Consider the following 11,743-nt stretch of genomic DNA (forward strand, 5'->3'; position numbering starts at 1 on the left):
TCCTCTCTCAGTAAATCTCCCAGGTTATCAAGCTGTTGATATTGGCGTTTGTAGGTTCCTAGTTCTTCTACATCACCTTTTCTCTTCTGGAACTTGCCTTCCTGAAGTAAGAGAGACATATGAAATGTTTTCTTTGCCAACCTGTCAGGTCACTGACACAGCTAAGTAGGAACTTGCTGAATGGTACTTAAGAGCCTTGTTAAGGATTTGTAATGTGATAAGGAACCTCAGGTAGTCCAGCCTACCATTTGTGAAGACAGGATTCACCCAGATAGTTTAATGCTACGTAAGAACAAGTGATATTACCCTAAAATGTCTGCCAAATCCTGACTTGAATTACCAGTATATGGGAGTACAGGGGCAGAACACATCACCTTGGCTAAGGTGACCAGAAAGCAGATAAAACAGTTGAAAGTGGGATAGATCTTTTTCAGTGCAGCCTCTGTGCAGAGCAATGAAGAAAATTGTAATTAAGACTCTTGGAAGCATTCCACTAGATAACTGCTATATCGCTTCTTCCAACTTGAGCATATATAATAAACAGCAGTATAACCTTGTCCTCCAAATTGTCTGAATATAAAGGCATTGGTCTTGCTCAGTAAGACAGTTGCAGAACAATGTCACATTCAGCAGTGATGCTTAGCTAGTTTGTTCTGTCATAATTTGCAGGGTTTTCCAAAACCATACAGCTAGAGTGTCAAAATCAGAACTTTAATGTTACAGGAACTTCTACAGTGTTTCAAATGGATACCTTTTATCTGCACCTTGATTACTTCTCAATCTGCATCCATGATCCTTATGAGGAAGGGTTATCATTATACATTGGGGGCAATAGCTTTCTACATATAAATGCTGCTATCCTTGTGTGGCTAGAACTGTGCTATCAACTCTTCCAGTGTGGTACTTAAGTACAATTAAACTGTGCATTGTGTGCAATGGCTTTATTTTATGAATGACTCCTTATGCACTTTGTGGCCTTCTTACGGATTATGACTTTTCTTCCTCTTTTGGGATACCTGTAGTCAAACTGCATTCAAAATACACAGTTTGGCTTTAAACAAAGCATGTAGTTAGATTTCTGTGTAAGCTGTGCAGGATAAAATGTATCTCTGTTGCTGTAGGTTCTGTAGGCTGTATGTAAAAGCTCAAAGCTTACAGAACAGTTTGTCTGGGTTTTTCTAATTTGCTTTTGTTTATTTTGACCCTTGCCATGTTCTCCAGTGTCAAAGTATTTGAGTATTTAATGTAATTCTCTGTACTAATGGCTTTTTCTTGTAAAAGTCACCTAAAGTATTACAGTGGAAGCTTAGCTGTATTGACTTCTTTCTTAAAAAATGCTCCCTAACCTTTTCAAAAGCAGATAGTGTGGTCTGTGTTGAGACCAAAGATAAACTTGATTGTTTTAAAGTGAGGGGAGTGCTTAAATGTCTGAAGTGGGCTTTTTCTAGTGAGCTCTCTAGGAAAAGTCTGAAGTATTCATGACTTGCCCCAAGTCTTGCTGTGATTTCATTGTTCAGATAATTCTTGTTTTGTAGGAAGTGAATTGCTCTTCAGGCAGTCCAGATTATTCAATCATAGCCAAAATCTAAATTGGCAAAGACAAGTTTGGAAGTCATGAATACAATTAACACTTGGATTAGCCTATGCTGCATGGAGTTACCCTCCTGTTTTATTGGATACACTGTCCCTTGGTTACATGTTTGTCTCCCGTTTATTTGCTGGCTACTTTGTGTGTACCTTGCCTGGGCGAGAATGACCCTCTGGAGTTGGTAAATAGAAAATGTTGACAAAGACAATTAAAGATGGGAGGTGACAGCTAAAACCAGACAATCAGCTGCTTCTTCTGCCTTTTTAATGGGTGTTTAAGCAGTTTTAAACTTCTGGAGTTATCTTTTAGGCTTGCTTTACATAACAAAACTTCAAGATTCACAGGATGGTATTTGGTAGTTTTAAAATACCAGTACATGCAAAGTTATCCCTGAAATATTTCCCAAAGATTTTAAGTATTTATATAGGTTTTCTTTATATTAAAAACTGAAAGAGAATAAGATGATGCTATGTAACCGTTTAACTACAGAACTAAAGGAGTGCATTTAAACTTTCTTGCCACTTAGATGGCCATCTTGATTTATATATGAATGTAGTGTATTTATGTCACACTTTGGTATGCTAGCGGCAGAGGTCTTGGATTTGTGGAAGATCTCAGTAGTTGGATTAGTTTCCTCCTATTCCCCTTGCCTAGTTGAAATGTGTTAATGTAGGCTGTTAATTTTGACTCGGCACCAGCACTGCGATTCCAGTTCCCCGTTTAAGCCAGAAGATGGCAGTGGAGCATGAATTTATCTACCAGGGCTTGGTTGCAGTGCATAGTGCCATACCGGGGAGACATGGCAACGTGGCCCGAGTTTGGAAAGCCATCAAAAAAATAAATTTCAGTGAATGCAGACACACTTCTCAGCCCCAATATTATCTATTTGGTCCCTGTAGAGCTGTATGAAAATGAATTGTATTGCAGAGGCTGAGGCAAGCCTTTAAACTAACAGACATGTTGTTTCTATCTGAATTCCTGATCTGCTGGCCTATATTGTTTTACACTTGGGGTTTAGGGAGTTTTTAGGTTGTTTTAATTGTAACTGAAATGTCAAGCTGTGCGCTTGTATAATGACATTGCACCTATCTTGTTCCCTGTTTACGTAATGCACTCCTTTCTGATTGTGGTGTTTGTTGATGACAGTTTCTGCTATTCTGTTTTCCTTCTCATAATGACATTTGTAACATTCCTCAGAATGTAGCATTATAAAAGGATGCTTCCAGAGACAAAAGATTGGAGAGCCATTTTAAATGTTGCTTCCTGTTTAAACTGTTTTAAGTTGGGAAACCAAGCTGAATGCTGGAGAGTGCCTAGGTAAATGTATTGCTTCTTCCAGCCTTGTCTGTTAAGATTCAGTTAATGTAAGTTTTCAGCTCCTCTATTTAAGAATCTGCCTACCCTGCATATGTGAACATAACTGTGCCCTCAGATTCATAGCTAAACTCTCACAAATGACAGTTTTGGAGTACTTCAGTGCTCATGTGAGGTTTGCTATTATTCTATCCATGTAGTTGGCTGTAAATTATGTGCATTTATTCTGTATTTATATGGTTAACTTTTTTTTGTTCAGATTGCTTTAAAAATCAAATCAAATTAAAATGATGTGCTTCTGTTCAAATGTTGCCTTCTGTGCTAAACTATACATTATTTTTAACCTTTTATTTTTCCTATTATTCATCTATCATCAGTGCCTGAACAGTTGTGAATAAAAAATAAGCAATTCATTGGGAGATCGAGTAAATCATCTTATCTTCTGCCATTTTATAGTAGCTGAGAATGTGTCTGTATTATACCTGTAATGTGCTCTTTTTGGAGGGATTCATTGATGACTTAAACTGGGTGAGTTCTTGCAGTTGGATTTGAACACTGTTACCTCAGCAGAAGGAAGTGTTACTGTCTGTCAGCTGAATTTCAGTAAGGTGATCAGAAAACTCGTGTCCATTTAAAGCGCCAGCCAGTACCAACCACTGCTGACAGAAATGAAGGGAAGTATTTCCTTAAAATATGTGCTTAACTGGGTGTGCACTTAGAACAGAGTCCTTGAACCAGTAACATTTTAAGGTATTGTTTCTTTTAAGAGTGTTTGATCTGAAGTCTGTCCTCAGAACTTCCTCAGAAATCATTCTGCAAATGTATCCATAGGATTTGTTTAGTGGTGAAATGCTGTGTTTTTTTTCCCCTCAGTGTGTGTCCTGGAACTGAATCCCTTGCAGCCTTGAATATGGAGCCAAGCTTGATGTCTCCGATTTGATTATTTCAGCTATGCAGAAATATTTCAAAACTTTCATTAAACTAACACATCTGTGATTAAATGTTTCTTCTCTTTCAGTAGGTGTAAGTGTGAATTGACCTGCCTTGCTGTGCTTCTGAGGCCTTCTAGCTTCCAGGTCTGCCAGGCTTAGAGGTGATCAGGCTTCTGCAGTCAGTACAGGCAATAAGTGTGCTTATCCCTGACACATCTGGAATTGTCTCTAACAGGCATAATTGTAATTGCCTGTAATTAATCTTTCACTTTAATCCTCTGAAAGAGTCGCGTTGGCAAGGCAGAGCTCAGGGTAAGTGTTTGGGGATGTTTTGGCATTCATGTTGCCTTGCAACCCCTTCTGCTGGAGGGCTTGTATTAAACTTGCCCTGGATAAAAAGCATGTGTATAAAATGAAGGTATGTTTCAAGTCCTAATTGAGTTATGGCTTGACATTAATGTAGCAGTGTAGCCTGGTGTAGATGCAACCTCAAAGCATGTGAGGCTTAACTATGATCTCTTTGACAAAACAAAGCCCTTGATTTTGATAATCACTTAACACTAAAACAAAAAAGCACTTCTGGAGACAGTTGCTCCTCTCATCTTCTATGTGCTGTTGTCAACCAACGTGCTTTGCGCTGACTCTGAACATCATAATCTTCCTGCACAAGTTTCTGTCAAAGACAAGAAATACCAGGTATAGGAGTCCAGCTCTCTAGAGCAAATTGGTGCAAACAAAATAGTTTATTGAACTGTAGAAGATATATTGGAGAGGAGGAGCTTCTGGCTTTGTAAATGAAATATTTCATGGGATGCTCTTAAGACTGGTTTCACTAATGCAGAGATAGTTGTTAATGATAAAGTTCTGTGAAGTTACCTATGTGCTTTCAAAGACAAGCTCCAAGTGGTGAAATTTCCTGGATAGATTTGAGAGTGCTTCTTCCCTCAGCTGTGGCTGTTTAGAAATCAGTTTCTTTCCCTAATCCTGCCCCTACAGCAGACACTTGTGATGGGCCTGAGGATGTGAATGTTCAAATCACCTGGAGTGTAAAAGAAATTCTAAGTAGTTTGTTCTGAGACTTGGTCATCCATTCAGAATTCAGAAAGCAAGTATGCAGTGTGCAAGTGTGGCACAGTATTTTGAATTCTGTTAAATTAGGACTTACTATAATTAGAGACTAGATAATAGAGATCCAGTGCTTAAAAGGGAAAAAAATTCAATGAGGAAACTATAGGGTTATGTGTCTGTAAGCAGGCAGAATTCTAAGTACATTGCTTCTGCAAAGTATGCTATAGACATAAAAGTAGCTATGATACGTAAGAATTTATGTTCAAGTAAGCTGATGATTACTTGTGATCCTCTGTGTTTTAGATGAAGTAAGTGCTAGGAGAACAAATCCATATGGTTTTTCTTTTGTGGAACTACATGATGTGGAGCCACAAAGGAAGTCTTGATTATTCCAGCATGGGTGAAATCTTGGCTAAAGAGCAAGTGTTTAGTAACAGGAGCTGTTGGATTGGTGGTGAAGAGTACAAGTACTTGAAGTACAAGACCTGATGCTGCAAAACTGAGAAATGTTTGCTGACTGTTGCTATATCTGGCTTGAATGTAAGAAAGCTTTTAATGATAATGCAAAAGGGTTTCAAGTAGTGAAAGCAGGAAAGAAGGGTCTTAAAGGTGCCTGAACATTGTGTAAAAGGGAGACCAGTGGTAGCACAGGCCTAAATAATCCCTGCTGTGTTTAATAGGGATTAGGTGCTCTGTTTAGGACAGAGTTAACCCTGAGCTTGAGGTGCATGTGGCTTGTTTCAGGGGGATTTATAGAAAAGATCAAGTTCAGCTTCTCCCTTAGAATCAGCCAATCCCAAGAACTTCCCAACATCCCTCTTCATACATCTGTCTTTAAGCAGTTTATCACAACAGCTGAAGAATATAATGTATTTTGTTGCTGATCTGGATTTTTCCTGGTTTTATGCCACACATTGCTTTTCTGCAAGTGTTGTATTTTTGTCGGTCACTGAGGAATGACTCTATTGAGTGCCAAGATGTCACTACGAAAGAGTTATTGCTTTCTCACGGAGTGTGCAAGGAGTAAAGGAGGTTCCTGGTGTGTGTCTGCTTCAGTTGACCTAACCTGGGAATGAAATATGTCAATTCTTCACAGTATCACAGTATGCTAGAGATTGGAAGGGACCTCGAAAGATCATCTAGTCCAATCCGCCTGCCGGAGCAGGAACACCTAGATAATGTTACACAGGAATGTGTCCAGGAGGGTTTTGAATGTCTCCAGGGAAGGAGACTCCACAACCTCCCTGGGCAGCCTGTTCCAGTGTTCCGTCACCCTCACTGAGAAGAAGTTTCTTCTCAAGTTTAAGTGGAACCTCTTGTGTTCCAGTTTGTACCCATTACCCCTTGTGCTATCATTGTTTGCCACTGAGTAGAGCCTGGCTCCATCCTCGTGACACTCCCCCTTTATATATTTATAGACACTAATAAGGTCACCCCTCAGTCTCCTCTTCTCTAAACTATAGAGACCCAGCTCCCTCAGCCTTTCCTCATAAGGGAGATGCTCCACTCCCTTAATCATCTTGGTTGCCCTGCGCTGGACTCTCTCCAGCAGCTCCCTGTCCTTCTTGAACTGAGGGGCCCAGAACTGGACACAATATTCCAGATGGGGTCTCACCAGGGCAGAGTAGAGGGGAAGGAATCATTTCATCCTTGTTTGTTACTTTGTTCCTGCTACATATAATTTTATTGGTTCCTGGTCCATTCTTCAGGTTAATGAGTTCATACAGTATATTCCAAACTAATCAGTCAAATAAAAAGCACCTCTCAGTGCGTCCACTCTCATTTCTCTTAATATTCTATATTACTGTTTTGACTGAATGTTCAGTATAGTGCATTCCTGTTGCATATAGTTGGTTTTCTCTGATTTCCCAGGGAAAGGATTGTTTAGACTTATAACGGATTGCGACAATCAACATGCCATGTTGTCTTTAGAAACAGCCATCCCACATCCATGAGGTCCAGTGAGGCTGCCATGTAATCATTCTGTGTTTACTCAGGTCAGGCTTTGGCTAAAGATGGAGTGGGGGAGTGTTGCAGCACAGGTGCAGAAGGAAAAGCCAGCACTTTCAAGGTGACATCTAATTCAGCCTGCGTACAACTCATATAGGTAGTGAGGGTGAGTTTCTGCATTAACCAACATTAGGGAATATTAAAGCAGGAGTGGTGAGTGGGGGTGTTACAAAGGTTTCAAGGGAACTTAATGGTGAGAAGCTGTCCTTTTCAAGTTACAGGTTAAGAATTTATCTGGAAAGCATAAAAATCTGGGAGTAACTTTGACACATCTGAATTAGAATAAGAGTAAGTAGTGTCCTTGCAGTAACAAGCAGCAGTGTGTGAAAACAGACTGTAAGGAATGAGAGAGTATTGTGATTGGTTTTATTTTTATTGTTTTCATGATCTGCGGTTAGATGCATAACCGGGGGTTTTATTTTAAATGGTGGAAAAAGTAGTCCCCTTGGCCAGCAATTCCCACTTAAGTGATTAAAGCTCTCCAAGAGCTGTTTTGCAGAGTTTTTATCCCAATTTAGCTGTGCCAGATTGTCCCATTGAGAAGGTAATAGTATAAATACTTTTCAGGGACACATCTAAGTTTGTGCTGTCTCCAGTTCTGCAACACCTCCATAAGACCATGCAATAGAAACATTTCTGTGGAATCAGTTTACCCCCCTGTAAGGAGAAGACCAGTTCTCTCTCTGCTGAGTATTCACACAGGGTAGACTTGGGCTAAAATTAGTATCAGTGAGGGCCTTGTGGACACAGATACTGAAGGGAGAGGGAATTCTTTCCAGTTTCTATAGTTTATCCTTTGGATAGAAAAAGGAATTAAATATTGAATAAATAACTCCATTCTTAGCCAGGAAACCCCGTGAGTCTGAATCTTTTCCCAGAGGTGGGACGTTCTAAAAGGAACTCTGGGAAGTCACAATGGATTTCCTTAGGTATCCCCCATTTTCACCCATATCCATGAGCAAGGTCTTCTGGGGAAGAAACTGGGGTTTCATTGGTCATCCTCTGCAACAGCTGCAGACATACTTCCTATTACTCCTTTCACTGTCCACAAGTACTGTCTTGTGCAGAAAATTTTAATTGATGTGCAAGTAACTTTTTCCCTCTGGATGCTAAAGATAGAATTTGTATCTAAGCTGTTAAGTTCTCAAAGTAGTTTTCAGGTGCTTTCATTCTGTCATACTTTGAGGTTATTTGGTTTTCCCTCATCTGAAATGCAGCTATCGGTAACAGCTTGCAGTTTGCATTATCTTGCTCTGCCACTGCAAATCTTTCTTGGCCTTTGCAGCAATTGAATGACTTGCAAGCTGCTTTGGGGCACTCTGAGTTTGTGCTGGGTATGTTTAGAGACTTGGGAATCTGGTTTGAATTATGTGGAACAAGAATGATCTATTATCATTCAAGCTTTTTCCTAAGAGACTAGTTGAGGGAAAACACTGAAAAATGACAATCATCCAGTTATGCTTGTAGGGTGGTCCAATATTACTCCCTAATTCTTTCAGGCAATAGATGGAGATTAAGTGCTTTATTTGCAATACTAAAAAGAAAATAAAATTGCAAAACCAGTATAAAAAATATTGACCTTTCCACATTAGAGAGGGGAATATCTGCCTTAGTCCCTAACTGTTATAAACCAAAGGGAATGTTGCCAAAACTTTATAGGTTGGATATAAATGGAATATTGCCTCTTGAGCAATTGCAGCTTAGGGCTGTTAAAACCACACACACTGAAATGCCTTAACCACACAGGCGTGAGTCAGTTTGAGCCAGAGCTATACTTCCTTCCCATCTCCTTTCTCAGGGTACAAAATTGTTACCTTATGGCAGGGCAGGGACTCTGGAGTGGTCCTAGGGCATGATGGAGTATTTCTGTGGGACAGTATTCTGATAAATCTCAGGGTCTGAGCTTTTATGTGAGCTTTTCTCACCCTTTCCACGCTCCCTGAAAAGGTGTGTAGAATTAACTTGGGAGAAATGGGATTTTTAGATGTGATAGACATAGAATCGCAGAATCATAGAATAGTTAGGGTTGGAAAGATTAGATCATCAAGTTCCAACCCCCCTGCCATGGGCAGGGACACCTCACACTAAACCCTATCACCCAAGGCCTCGTCCAACCTGGTCTTGAACACTGCCAGGGATGGAGCATTCACAACCTCCCTGGGCAACCCATTCCCGTGCCTCACCACCCTAACAGGAAAGAATTTCCTCTTTATATCCAGTCTAAACTTCCCCTGTTTAAGTTTTAACCCGTTACCCCTTGTCCTATCACTGCATTCCCTAATGAAGAGTCCCTCCCCAGTGTCCTTATAGGCCCCCTTCAGATACTGGAAGGCTGCTATGAGGTCTCCACGCAGCCTTCTCTTCTCCAGGCTGAACAGCCCCAACTTCCTCAGCCTGTCTTCATACAGGAGGTGCTCCAGTCCCCTGATCATCCTCGTGGCCCTTCTCTGGACTTGTTCCAACAGTTCCATGTCCTTTTTATGTTGAGGACACCAGAACTGCACACAATACTCCAGGTGAGGTCTCACAAGAGCAGAGTAGAGGGGCAGGATCACCTCCTTCGACCTGCTGGTCATGCTCCTCTTGATGCAGCCCAGGATACGGTTGGCTTTCTGGCCTGCAAGCGCACACTGAAGCCAGCTCATGTTCATTTTCTCATCAACCAACACCCCCAAGTCCTTCTCCGCAGGGCTGCTCTGAATCTCTTCTCTGCCCAACCTGTAGCTGTGCCTGGGATTGCCCCGACCCAGGTGTAGGACCTTGCACTTGGCATGGTTAATGCACTGAGTTGAGAGAGTAAACAGCCTTCTTGGGACTGAGCAAAAAGCCTGGTAGTCACTGCTTAAAGGCAGAGTAAGAGTGGAATGTCAGCAGAGTCACGCTGAAAAAAGAGGTATGAATGACTTTCACACTGAACCTGGCTAAATTGCTCCCTTGAATTAAGGCCAAGACAAAAGGAAAACCATTTGAGGTGTCAGTGAGGTCTAGCCTAAGGAAAAATGAGCTATCTCTTGGCTCACACCAGAGCAGGAGTAGTTTAACACTAGCATTCTCAAAATGGCTTATTACGCCTGAATAGATTTAGGCTTGTTGTGTGTTGCATATTTGGAAGTCAAAGAGTAAATCTGCACTGAAATGAGAATATTGCTACATGCAGAAGATGCTAGCATGTAGAGCAGCTTTTTCACCTGCATTATGTCAGTGTTAGCTGTCTGCTGGCGTGTTTGGATGAAGGCACCAGTGAATACACGGATTAATGTTATACTTTTTCTTGAGCTGTGATGGGTGATTGCCTTCAGGCTTCCCCATGTACCAAACTTGCAGTTTTGTTACTGACTTGGTGGTACTGTACCATAACTTGATGGTACAGCATTAAGTCCTCATAATAGAGGATCTCTTTCCTGGCAGACTGCAAATGGAAAACTTCACTCACACTCTTCTTCTTCCCATGTCTGAAGCTGCCTGCACTACATCAAAATGCTCATTTAAAGTGCAGCTTCTGATGGCTGATTTAAGAAGAATCCCTTAATTTTTTCATTTTATATAAAAATGAAGATTTTGGTTAATTTTATGTAATGTGCATGCCCAGATTCCCTTGTACTTGATGGAACAAGGTGCAGAAGGTGGAGGAGATTCACTTTGCTATTCTGATAGCTTTGCAAAGAGCTTGCTTTCAAAGGAGCAATTTGACCCTAAGCCACTTGGAAGCTGCAGAGCTTCCTTTGTAGCATAAGCATTGAAGCTCAGATATTTCCAGGCATTAGAGATGGGAGAGAAGACAGTTGTGCAAAAGCATAAGCCTTTGTCACTGATGGATTTTAGAAGGTTAAATGCCCAGTGCTGTAACCAAAGCTGAAACTTCACTAACGAAGCACCTTTGTGTGAAGTCGTATGTGCTCTACGAGTTGTTGCTATGAGCATGTCATTCCCCATGAGTAGAAAGCACCATAACAGGGTAGTTCCATGAAATTAGAAATAATTCCTTCTGATGCAGACAGGTAAAATCTACAGTAAACCTCTCCTACCTGGGGATTGCAGAGGACCTATCTGGGTGTGTGATGCTATAGACTAAAAAGGAATTGAGTGTATAAAATGAGACTTGAGCACTTCTGTTTTGCTTGCCAAAGACCCCTTGCTGCTTCATCTTGGAGGTAGGTGAACTGCAGAAATCCCCAAGCATTTTATTTTGCCAAACATCTGGAAGTTATTTTCTTCTCAAATCCACAGCTGCCTCAGTGGGACAGGAGCATTGCAGCTCAGCCTCAAGCTCAGCTGAGATCCTGAAACTTAGCATTCTTTTTCCCAGGTTCCATAAGGAGCTTGGCCTGGGAATAAGCATGAAATAAAATGCATGGAATGACTGCTGCTTTCCTTACTGATATGGCTGCTGTCGTTCTATTTGAGTGGGTTTTTTTTTGTGCTCAGGAAGGACAGAGGAGGCTCAGGTTCAAATTCCTTCCCTGGCTAGAAGATTGTTGCCTTTCAAAAGTGTGTGACAGGCTGTTCTTGTTGAGAGGAACCTTTACTGCTTTTCTTTCCAGTTGGCATCACAGCCATAAAGAATTCCAGAAACTTGGAGAAAAGAGATGTGAGACAGGTGTTTTGCTACCTGGTTCTGGTTTCTTTTTCTCAAGTTAGTGGCAAAAACTCTGCAAATCTCTCAGGTGAATTCTGGGCTGTTGTCTTGACTGGACAGATAGTGCTCTCTGTATCAATGGTGTCCCAAGGTTTGGAGGCTAAGGCCTTGCCTCAGTATTTACTCTTCCTTTGCTCTGTACAGGTAGATATGAATAATTAGAAATTTGATGGCTTTAGTCTGCATTTGGATTGT

At 41.0% G+C, this 11,743-nt stretch overlaps 1 long non-coding RNA gene across 1 annotated transcript; it reads left to right on the forward strand.

Moving 5' to 3' along the window:
• The first annotated feature begins 2,358 nt into the window (after positions 1–2,358).
• Positions 2,359–6,671, forward strand: LOC134160832 (uncharacterized). The gene is made up of 2 exons (XR_009963708.1): positions 2,359–5,997; positions 6,533–6,671. It is a non-coding gene; the product is annotated as an uncharacterized LOC134160832 (long non-coding RNA).
• Positions 6,672–11,743: the final 5,072 nt, after the last annotated feature.

This window comes from Pezoporus occidentalis, unplaced genomic scaffold (genome assembly GCF_034315485.1).
Source record: "Pezoporus occidentalis ecotype Australia unplaced genomic scaffold, CSIRO_AGI_Poc_V1 ctg164, whole genome shotgun sequence".
NCBI lineage: Eukaryota > Metazoa > Chordata > Aves > Psittaciformes > Psittacidae > Pezoporus > Pezoporus occidentalis.